Source organism: Pleurodeles waltl, chromosome 7 (assembly GCF_031143425.1).
Source record: "Pleurodeles waltl isolate 20211129_DDA chromosome 7, aPleWal1.hap1.20221129, whole genome shotgun sequence".
Lineage (NCBI taxonomy): Eukaryota > Metazoa > Chordata > Amphibia > Caudata > Salamandridae > Pleurodeles > Pleurodeles waltl.
Window position 1 is genome coordinate 8017938 of NC_090446.1, and position 12357 is coordinate 8030294.

Consider the following 12357-nt stretch of genomic DNA (forward strand, 5'->3'; position numbering starts at 1 on the left):
CACCAGACAACCACACAGCCCTCAAGAGCGCCACCCGCAGACATCACCAACTCATCAGGACCGCCAAGAAGACCGCCTTCAAGGACCACCTAGACAACAACGCACACAACACCAAAGAGCTCTTCAGCATCGTGAAAGAACTCTCCAACCCCAGCTCCATCACCAACGACATCCCGCCATCTCAAGACCTGTGCGACTCCCTGGCCACCTTCTTCCACCGCAAGATCACCAACATCCACGACAGCTTCAACACCGACCCCCCCCGCACCCACCACCGAGTCCACCACCCCTGCGACTACCACTCGCACCAGTCGCCTGACCATCTGGTCCAGCGTCAGCGACGAAGACACCATCAAAACCATGAACTCCATCCACTCCGGATCCCCATCGGACCCCTGCCCTCACCACGTCTTCAACAAAGCCAGCGCAGCCATCGCACCCCACCTCCGGAAAACAATCAACTGTTCCTTCGAGACAGCAACCTTCCCAGAAAACTGGAAGCACGCCGAGATCAACGTCCTTCTGAAGAAGCCCAAGGCGGACCCCAAGGACCTCAAGAACTTCCGGCCCATCTCCCTGCTCCCTTTCCCATCAAAAGTGACCGAGAAGATTGTCAACAAACAGCTGACCCGCTACCTCGAAGTCAACAACATCCTGGACCCTTCCCAATCCGGTTTTTGCAGTAACCACAGCACCGAGAATGCCCTCATCGCCGCCACTGACGACATCCGGACCCTGATGGACAAAGGAGAAACCGCCGCCCTCATCCTCCTGGACCTATCAGCAGCCTTTCACACGGTCTGCCACCGCATCCTATCAGCACGCCTCCATGACGCCGGTACCCAAGAGAAGGCCCTGGCCTGGACCACATCCTTCCTCTCCGGCAGAACCCAGAGCGTCCGCCTCCTACCCATCCGCTCCAAAACCACCGAGATCATCTGCGGCGTCCCACAGGGATCCTCCCTCAGCCCGATACTGTTCAATATTTACATGGCCCCCCTCGCCCACGTCGCACGACAACACAACCTCAACATCATCTCCTACGCCGACGACACCCAGCTGATCATATCCCTCACCGAAGATCCCCACACCGCCAAAGCTAACCTCCACGAGGAATGAAGGCCGTAGCCGACTGGATGAAGGACAGCAGACTGAAGCTGAACTCAGACAAGACGGAGGTCCTCATTCTCGGACCCACCCCATCAGCCTGGGACGACTCTTGGTGGCACAGCCCCGGAACCCACGGACCACGCACGCAACCTGAGGGTCATCCTCGACTCCACTCTCTCCATGACCAGGCAAGCCAACGCCGTCTCCGCGTCCTGCTTCAACACCCTCCGTATGCTCCGCAGCATCTTCAAATTGATCCCCCTCGATACGAGAAAAACCGTTACCCAGGCCCTCATCACCAACAGACTCGACTACGGGAACGCCCTCTACTCAGGAACTACAAACAAGCTCCTGAGACGACTCCAACGCATCCAGAACGCCTCGGCTGACTCATCCTCGATGTCCCCCGCCGCAGCCACATCACACTCCACCTGAGAGGCCTGCACTGGCTCCCCGTCAACAAAAGGATCACCTTCAAGCTCCTGATCCATGCATACAAAGCACTGCACAACACCAGACCCACCTACCTCAACAACCGACTCAGCTTCCACACCCCCACCCGAAGCCTCCGCTCAGCCAACCTCGCCCTCGCCACAGTCCCCCGCATCCGAAAAACCACTGCCGGCGGCAGATCCTTCTCCTACCTCGCCGCCAAGACCTGGAACACTCTCCCCACCATCCTACGACAGACCCAGGACCTGCTGGCCTTTAGAAGACTCCTCAAGACCTGGCTCTTCGACCAGTAGCACCCCCCCTCCCCAGCGCCTTGAGACCCTTGCGGGTATGTAGCACGCTTTACAAATGCAGTGATTGATTGAAGGGATAATATTGCCTACCTAGCATGTAAGCATCCACTACTGGTCAGGGCTGCGTGGGTCCCAGGTGTGCTGCATTTGGCGGTGTGTGCCCCTCCCCATGCCTTGGCCGCTAACTATTTCTCTGGTAGTGCCATGGCATATTACGTAGGCCTGTTCCCTGTGTGTGAGGGTGCTGTGTATGCCAACAGCGGTGTTGTTGCAGCCACTGACCAAGTGTATCCTTTGTCTCTTCCCCCCCATTTTTGTTTTATCATCCTGTCCTTTTGTGCATTAGCATCATCTGGCGGAGGAGCAGAGGCACCGGCGACGGAGGGAGCTGCATCCCACAGGACCTAGGAGGCAGAGTCCACCAACGCTGAGGACAACAGTGGGAATGAGGGCGACGGAAGCGCCACGGTGGAGACTGGCGGGGACAGTTCTGACACAGATATCTCCTCCAATGGAAGCTCCCTGGTGGTGGCAGACACTTCTGTGACCACCACAACTAGAGGTACATCTGCCACCCCGTACCAGCACCACCCTCTCAGCAGCCCCTCAGTGAGTTGCCTGTGCCCGCTCACCCAGGAGGGTGGGCATCTCCTTCGCCCCGAGCACCTCAGGCCCTGCCCCAGTTAGCCTTGCTGCCCTGAGTGAGGAGGCTATTGACCTCCTGAGTTCCATCTCTGTAGGGAGGTCAACCATTGGATTGGCAGCCCAACAGAGATCGATTCAGGCTTTGACCTCCTCTCTGATGGCAGCCATTGTCCCTCTTCTACCCTCCCCCCCCTCCAACTTCCACTGCCCAGTCTCATTCTCCTCAACCCCAACCCATCCCAAGCACACAGGCAGACGAGCATGCACACAAGACAACACCTAAGAGTGTCACAGGCAAACAGAAGCACCACACTTCATCCCACAGGCACTCACACAAACACCATCCAGTTGCAGACACACCAACATCCACTATTTCCACTGTCTCCCCCTCTTCCTCCTCCACCACCTCCCTCCCAGCCATGTCCACACTCACACCTGCATGCACTACATCATCATCCACTACCAGCATCACCACACCAAGCAGAACACATACCTCACTGGCAGACACCTCCACAACAGCCATGCACACGTCGCCTGTGTCTTCTCCAACTGTGTCTGTTCCCCCCCTCCTAAAGTACACAAACGCAAGCACTCAGACACCCAACAGCCATCCACCCCACAACAGCATACAGGCCATGCACCTGCACCGAAAAGCAGCAGACAGACACCTCCAAAAACTACTCCCTCATCCTCCACTCCCTTCCTTCTCCCTCTTCCTGCCCCAATGTCCCTAAAAAACTGTTCCTATCCACCATTGACCTCTTCCCTACCCGCTATCCCCGTCCTGCACGTATGGGCACGGTAGGAAGAACCCAGCCAAGCACCTCAGCCACACAGTCTACAGGTCAGGTCGTCACCACACCCACTCGTGGTGGAAAGGGATCCAGGCCACATGTCCTGAAGGTGAAGTAGCCTGCACCAGGCAGCCTCAAGGGAAAGGAGCCTGCCCCAGCAGCCAGGAAGACCAAGGAGCCTGCACCAGCAGGCAAGAAGGGAAAGGAGGCTACTCCTGCTGCCAGGAAGACCAAGGAGACTGCCCCTGCTGCCAGGAAGACCAAGGAGCCTGCACCAGCAGGCAAGAAGGGAAAGGAGTCTGCCCCAGCTGCCAGGAAGATTAAGGGGTCTGGGGCAGGAAATGTGACGGAGCCCCCACCACCAACCATGTTTGTGCAGCCATCTGAGGTTGCAGGGGATGGGCAGGAGCCTCCCCCCACCAGCAGCACCACCACTGTGCAGCCGTCACCGCCGGCGGATGGTATGTAATCCTGCCTCCATGGGCTGCTGTGCGGACTGCCCCCTCCAAAGCCAGTAGGAAAGACACCCACCTGAGAGACTGTGACCCTGCACTCCCCAGGATCAAGCACAGGGCATGTTGCCCCCTCCAGAACCAGTGGGTATGACACCCACCTGAGAGACTGTGACCTTGCACTCCCCAAGATCAAGCACAGGGCATGTTGCCCCCTCCAGAACCAGTGGGTATGACACCCACCTTGCACTCCCCAGGACCAAGCACAGGGCATGTTGCCACCTCCAGCAGCAGATGGTATGACACCCACATGCCCATCACTCCCCAGGATCAAGCACAGGGCGTGTTGCCCCCTCCAGAACCAGTGGGTATGACACCCACATGCCTATCACTCCCCAGGATCAAGCACAGGGCATGTTGCCCCCTCCAGAACCAGTGGGTAAGACAGCCACATGCCCATCACTCCCCAGGATCAAGCACAGGGCATGTTACCCCCTCCAGAACCAGTGGATATGACACCCAGCTATAGAGACTGTGGCCCATCACTCCCCAGAATCATGTACAGGGCATGTTGTCCCCTCCAGAACCTGTGGTCTTGTAACATCTCCCGGCTGAGGTGCCCCCTTTCCCCCGTCCCCCTGAGGTGCCTGCCTATTTACCAACTGATGCCCCTGCAGTGTTCTCTCCGTGTTGTAGCAGATGACATGTGTGGCCTTGGACTGTGGCCTGTGGCCATGTGGCCTACAAACATTGTGGACTGGGCTGTGTCCCTTTTTCTATACATATGTATATATCTATTATCTTACCTAACTTATTTATCATACTGTGTTGATCTCATTACATTTACTTTTGCGAAATCGTTTTGTCCTTGCATTATTCAGCCGAGTTACGGGGTCAAATAGTTTTTATAATGCATCTGGTTGTGTGTATGGTGTGTGTGTGTGTGGGGTGTGTGTGTGTGTGTGTGGGGTGTGTGTTGTGTGTGTGTGTCACTCTTTTTTTCCTTCTGTACTCACCATCGTCGTCTTCACCGGTGTTGGTGTTCGTGGTGGAGCAGAACATAGAAGATCATCGGGAAGACATGCAGTTCAGGTTCCATGGCGGCGTGGTTGTTCCCTGTGTCTCCAATGGTGAGTCCTTTCCCTTCTGAGCTGTTTCCGCCAGGCTTTTGATGTCGTTGGTACTGCCCCAGAAAAGGTGGAGGATTGTGTTCTTGTAATATGGTGGGCGGAACTTTGTCTTCCGCCTGGCTGTAGGTGGCTACTGCTGTGGTGCCTGTTGTTTCCGCCCTGGTGGTTGGTGTGGTACATTGACTGTCTTTCAGAGATCTTTCCGCCATGGTCATAATTTGGCGGTATTACCACCACTTTATCACCGACCGGCAAGGTCGTAAGGAGGGCCTTAGGTTTTTTTTGTTTTTTTTTGTTACAATGTGTGTTGATCCAGTTGTTTTACATTTCATTATTGACACAACCAGTTCCACCCATTGTAAAAAATAAATGATTGAGGGACATGTATATACATGCACGGGTCCCAGGCTAATGTTGAGTGATATTGCAACGTTAAGTAGTAATATGGTGTGCTCACCTCTGAGTCTGCCGCCGACAGGATTGTTTTCCATTGTGGTGAAGTCCTTTGAGGACATTTCAGCAAATGCTCTACCATATGTATTAATCTGGATAGAAACATTCTCTTTGTCTGAGGTTTTTATGCATGGATAGTGATGACCTTGAACACTAGCCAGGAAGTCTTTGTCATTGTTTGTCCCTTTGGGTAGTTATCTTATGGAGTTTCCTGGAATGAGTTGATTCACCAGTAGATTTAATCATTCTTCAGTCGGTCATTCTCTGTTAGCAAGATTCTATCAGTAAGAACTTCAAGTGTTTTCAAACTATCTTGAGTTGTGAAGGTGGGTTTCACTACTCAATGGAAGAGAAACCCTTTCACATAAAATTCTGACAATTATTAATGATGCCTTGACTTTACAGTTATTCCAAATCACTTCACCTCCTTCCCTTGAACTGGAACTAAAAACTACTTTCCATTTTTTAAAGTCATTGGACTAGTAAATTTCACTATTTCAACAATGATAAGAATTCGGGGTTTGCACTTGTGAATTCCAGGCAGTAGTTTAACCATAAGTGTTTGCCCCAAAGTTATGAAGGACGCTGTCCCAAGCAATACACTTAAAATCAGGGCAATTAATTCTACCTTCCTTATCCCTTAACCAGCTAATGCAATGTATGCAAAGATCCCACAGAGATAGTCTCAGAATTTTCTAATACCTTATAATATTCCCTAGTTTCAGCTTTATTTCGGTAAAACAATACCATAAAAGCATACTGACAAAATTCTTACATTTCTAAAAGGAACAAAGACACTTTTTAAGAGAAAAAAAGACAAAAAAAACCACTAAAAACAGATCGAGACCAGAGCTCCCTCAGGGCCATACAATACAAATAGGCAAGTTATGGGTATAAATGTTATTAAAAATCAACAATTAATCAATAAAACACTATAAAATATACAGTACACATCATCATGCAAATCACCATATAAATATTATAAAATTTTATAAAATACCCCTAAAATATAAACCTTTATACAAAAAACAGTTAAAATTGCTATTTCACTAGTAGTAGCATTAACTATGGACTAGCTCAAAAAGTGACCATTATGAAAATAGGATATATGCTTTTGAATGATTATTTGCCTCCAGTAGGCTCAAGTTGCCTCTACAATCTTAGCAATATAGATACCATCATCACGTGAGGGGTTATTTGACTAATTTTTAAGAGATGATTAACAGTCCCTAGGGCCCAACGATTCCTTTCTTTCTTGCGTGCCTATATTACTTAGAGGTCATATACGATCAAGTAATGCAAAAAGGCACATTGTTCTAGCAGCAGCTAATATTCACTTAACTACTAGAAACAAGTTATCTGATGTTGGTCTTAAAAACAGTAAAAAAAAAGTCGATTACAGTATTTCATTTGTAAGACCCATAAAATGTACCTCCCGTGCCATCAGGCACTTGTTTGCCTAACTAAGAGGAGATTTTTTTGGGATAAAAGTAGATAAATATCAGAATCCAGGAACAAGTTTCATAAGTGACAATGATCATTCTAGGTAACTTAATCAACCTCCCAGTAACTACGGTCCTCCCGGGCATAGACAATGTCCCCTGGGCTAGATATATCCTTAGCTGATTGTAGGTCCCAAGGCCATTGAATTGCAGAGGGTGACTCCCAATTATCGATTTCAGGACCATAGGTTGACTTTGGGAGTTTTGCCTGAATTAAAGCGCCTACAACCTCAGGCCCGCCTTGTCTCTGATGAATGAAATTGCTATTAAGAACCGGCTTAGACCAAAAACAACATATGGTATTGAGCTGGATCTCAAGAATCTGGCAGCTTCATTGTAGTTCCTGATTCCAACGTTCCTGCAGATGGGTCGGATCCATTTCTTCCTTAGTTTATCGTAGGCAATGCAATTTAGAAGGACATGATCCGTCGTTTCTGGTGTCTCCATATTACATAGCTCGCAGGTCGCCTCATGATTACTCCCATTCAGGAGGCCCCATTTAAAGGTAAAAGCCTTGACCTGGAGAATCCCATATCGATACTTCATAAATAAAACTTTTGCTCGTCTAGGTTGAATAGTATCGATCCATTCCTCAGCGCTCGGTAGTGGTTTAAAATCCAGAAAACTTAAGGTTAGTCTACCTGAATCCTTGCTATGAAAAGGGCTATTAAAGATGAAGTCCCAAAATACTTGCTTTAGTCGGATCTTTGATTGGGTTGTGAGAATATGCGGTTCATCCCAATAGAATTTCAGCCCTAAATTGTAAAAGCTTTGCCTGATATAATGAAGCCACCGGAGGGAAATAGTCTTGTCCAAGCCCATGATCTCAATTAATGCTTGCCTGTATTGGATCAGTTCAGGGGTTGTCCAAAGTCTACACCAGTAGAGCAGGGGCCTCAGGGCTGCCAATTTGCCTATTTGTTTCATATTAGTGTCATAGGCTAAGGGAATCAACGGAGTGGATGGAGGGAGGCCCAATACCCCCCTCATGAAATTATTTTCCTGAGTGGCCAATGGAGTTAGTTTTGTGAATCCCCAGAGTTCTGCGCCATACAGAGCAGCGGCCTGTGCTTTGCACCTATAGATCTCGAATACTGGTGACACAGTGCTCGACCTTGAACATTTGTAATTTTTACTAATTGCCATGGAGCTATGAGTTAAGGAAATAGCAGCTTTGTTGATGTGCGGCGCCCATGACAATTTGGCATCAAGCAGTATCCCTAGGTAGTTGAAATTTGTAACTCGTTCCAGTGCCTGCCCTCTAATCCAAATGTTTCTCTTGAGTGCTTTGTGAGGGTTAACAGTTAAGTATTTAGTCTTGTTTGCATTTATTTCTAACCCCTTCAAGCTGCAATACTCACTGAATTTATCTAGTAGAGTTTGCAGGCCCATTGGAGTTTGAGACAATAGGATGGTGTCATCTGCAAAAAGGAGGGCGGGGACTGGATCATCATTCAATCTTGGTGAGTCGTGGTTACTTTGTTTCAGATGATGAACCAGATCATTGATGTATAATGAGAAAAGTGTTGGGGCGAGCACACAGCCCTGTCTCACCCCCCTCTTGATAGGTATTGGGTCTGTCAACTCTCCTTTTGGCCCCCACCGGACCTTTGCGAATGTATTTTCATGTAGCCTCTCCAGCTGGCCCAGGAGGTTCCCTGGCATGCCCTGTTTTCCTAATGCTGCCCACAAGGAGTCTCTCGGCACCAGATCAAAGGCTGCGCGCAGGTCCACAAACGCGATATACAGGTGGCCTTTCTTTAGTCTAGTGTATTTCCATATTATTGTCAATAGCCTAAAGGCCTGGTCAACTGTACTGGTCTGTTGTCTAAAGCCTGCTTGGTATATAGACATTATGCTGTTCTCTTCTATCCAGGTATTGATTCTATTCAGGATCTGTCTAGCATACATTTTTTGTGTGACGTCTATGAGGCTAATTGGTCTATAGTTCCCTGGGTCTTCCCTGGATCCTTTTTTGTGGATTGGGATTATTTCTGCCCCTGTCCATGTCTCGGGCATTAGGCCTCCCCTTGCTATAGCGTTACTTAGAAGGTTTAGATAAGGTGCCCAGATTTCTATGCTATGTTTGAACAAATCCCCCGGGATCTTATCCAAACCGGGGGCTTTTCCTGGCTTGATTGCTTCAATGGCAATCACCGTCTCCTCCAGACTAAACTGTAACTCGGGTAAAATACCCCAAGTAACTGGGGTTTTATGTCTTGAGGGATAAAAATCGAAGGTGGGGGGGTCAGAGTAAAGATATGTAAAGTAGTTAACCCATGTTTTGGGGTCTATGTGATGGTCTGTAGTAAATATCCCCTCTTTGCTACCATGGGTAACTATTTTCCAGAAGGTCCTTGCATCATTGCTTTTTGCTGCTACCAGCAGGTCTTGCCATTTTTGGTCCTCCCAGTTGAGTTGGGCAGTAGCCAGCGTTTTCTTATAACTGGCCCTTGCCTGCTGTACGGCTAATTGATTTTTTTGCTTTAGTGCCTCTACCAGTACTCTTTTCCTCTCTCTACATTTGATAGTATACCATGGACTGTTAGGGGTGGTTTGGGCCTTCTCCTTTTTGTGCTTATTCTGTAGCTGTTTGGTCAGGACAGGTCTTAACATTGTGCTTAATGAATGGTGGATAGCCGTAATAGGAATGTCACTAGGTTTATTCTCTGCATAAGGCTCCAAGAGATCAGAAAATATGTTGTAAATATTTATCATAGTGACCTGATTGCCTAGTATTACTGGCCATTTTACAACCCTTCTGTTGTTACTGAGGGTGGGTTGTAACTCCACCTTATCATGTTCTATATATTTTGAGTCCAAATCTAAGAAGTGTGCCTTGAATTCAATTATTAGCGGGAAGTGATCGCTATCCCTTCTTTTATCAATTTTAAAGGTCGCTAGTCTTTCCCATGTGTTTATACTATGCAGAATGTAATCTATTTTTGAAGTTGAGTTGCCTCTCTGGAAAGTAACCAGATTAAGGCCGACTTCACCCACTCTGCCATTGCATGCCCTCAGTCCATGGTTTAATGTAAGGCTCATGATTTGCAATGCGGCCACTGTGCCTGGGACAGTTTTTTGTATTGTTAGGTAAGGAATTGTTCTCATTCGGTCTTCCTCTTCTGCTAAATGTTCGAATCCAGTTATAGGTTCATAATTACAATTAAGGTCACCCCCTATCATAATTGTCTCACCTACTGGAATTTTTTTGAGCAGGTCGTCTAGTAGAGTTATTTCAGGAGACTCCACGTTTGACTTTCTAGGTCTTATATATACATTAAACAAGTGGGTTATTATCTTATTTTTTTTCCCATTATCAACCATAAAATGTCCTCCGACTCAGTGGCTTGCATGCGTATCTCAACATTTAATGCGATCTTCGCCCATACAACCAACCCCCCAGACGGTCTCCCTCTGGCAGCTGAAGTTGCACTGATAAAGTAGGTTTTATATCCTACTTTATACGGTGGTTCTTTAAACCACGTCTCCTGGAAGAGACAGACATGGTGTCGATCAATATAGTCCTGCCATTCGGGGTCTATAAGCTTATTTTTTAAGCCAGCTACATTCCATGAAATCATGGTGATAGGACCCCTTCCGTTTAGGCTTGTGGCATTGAAAGTATGGCTCGGATAAGTTGTTAAATTTTTCCTACCATACAAAAGCTCCACTGTGCTCCCTGCCCCTATAGCATGAAGATCATTCCCTTCATGGGGCTCCCCTACTATTGGGTCCCCATTGGGTTCCACTTGTGCCTGATCTATCTGGATTAGTCAATCTACTCTCTCAAGGTTTGAATCATAATTTCTCTTTTGCAGTCCCTCATTGTGATTGAGTTTATGCCTTTGTACTCGAAGTTTGGTAATTAATGGATCCAAGCTAAACCTCATGGCATTGGAATTAGGGGCGGGGGTTCTCTGTTCCATGTCAATCAAACCTCTGATTAATTTTCCATCCTTGAGTGTTAATGCAAAAACGTCAAGTTGCCCCCTCTCTCCAGGGATTCTTTCTGCCCCCCTAATATCTGATCGAATTATGGATAAACAGTGTCTTTTGGCCCTAATCCAATGTATAAGCTTGTTTTTTAAGGAGTCCTCATCTTCTCTGCTATTTAAGGGCAATTTTGGAACATTTAACAGATGAACAACATTGGTCCTAGTAGGAAACCTATCCTCCTCAGAGTATGGATTCCATATAGTGTTTTTGTTATAATCATTAGATACTTGGGGATAGGAGTTCAGAGTAAGTTCCAAATTTCCTTTTTGGGGACCTTTTACCAAACGGAGATCTCTTTGTGGTTTCCCTGTTCCTTGGCATAAGTTACTATCATTTCTTCTCTGGGAATTGCGTGAACCAATATGTTCCACATTGACCCCTATCGTGCATCCCTGTGGTTGTTGTACAATCTTAGCTGTAGCTGGGGTAAGGTTAGGGTTAGTAATCAAATTTTGAGGATATGTGGGTCTACCTTGTAGATGGAGTGATATGGGGGGGGACTCCCTTTCGCATTGGCCTCTATAGGTACCCCTACCCCCCTCCTTTTCCACAATATCTGTTAAGGTTCTTACTTCAAGTTTCAAATCCCTAACTTCCTGGATTAATCCGGTGATTAGATCATAAAGGTCTACTATAGATCTTGTTTTATTTTTTAGAGGGTTCCCTGATTCTGAATTGAGAGGAGTGGTCCTTTCACTATCTAGCTGTACAGTTGGGATAAATGGGTGTAATTCATCCACGGGTTCCCCCTCTTGTGCATTCTGTATGTTACTACTATCGAGTTCTGCCAGGACTGCATATTTATTGGAGCACCTAACTTCGCACTCCTGGATATGGCCCTTCTTCCTACCATTATCAATGGTGCATAGGTGTATGGGTCTAGTTGCAGCAACCCTAGGGCTATCAGTCCTGACATCAGATGGTGCCTCCCCCTCTTGCTGGGAAACAATCTCTATCGCTTTATCTTCCACTGGTTTGATTTTGTTCGCGTAATAGGAGGTAATCTTTTTGTCGGGACCCTCCCGAATAGTGGTCCTACTGCATAGTAGTGATTCTACCTCCTCGATAAGATCGTCTATTTCAGCTATTGTGCAGTTCTCACCCGCATTCCTAAGTTTTTTTACAGAATTCATCTTCCCCCTTGGGGGTTCTGATGCCTTGCGTTTTCCCATGGATTAAGCTGCCTAAATAGTGCTTTGGCTCTGTGAACCAGTCCCCAATATGTAATTATAAAGGAGAGTAGGAGAAGGGCTGGTAGGGATAGACCTATTTAGTACAATTATCTTCACATATAAGAATGATAGCTATATGTTTTCCACTATAAATATAAGCAGACCTCTTGCCAGTATAAAAAGGCAGAGGCCCAGCCTGGCCCCACTCCAATATTTATCGGGTAATGGAAAGAGCGTCGCAACAATAGGTGGAGAATACGGTCCAAAGGCCCTCTATAAAAGGACCTATTTAGGAGTAAGTATCAACACAGTACCTTCAGGCAGCCATACGTGTAGATTGGCATGTCCATGCAA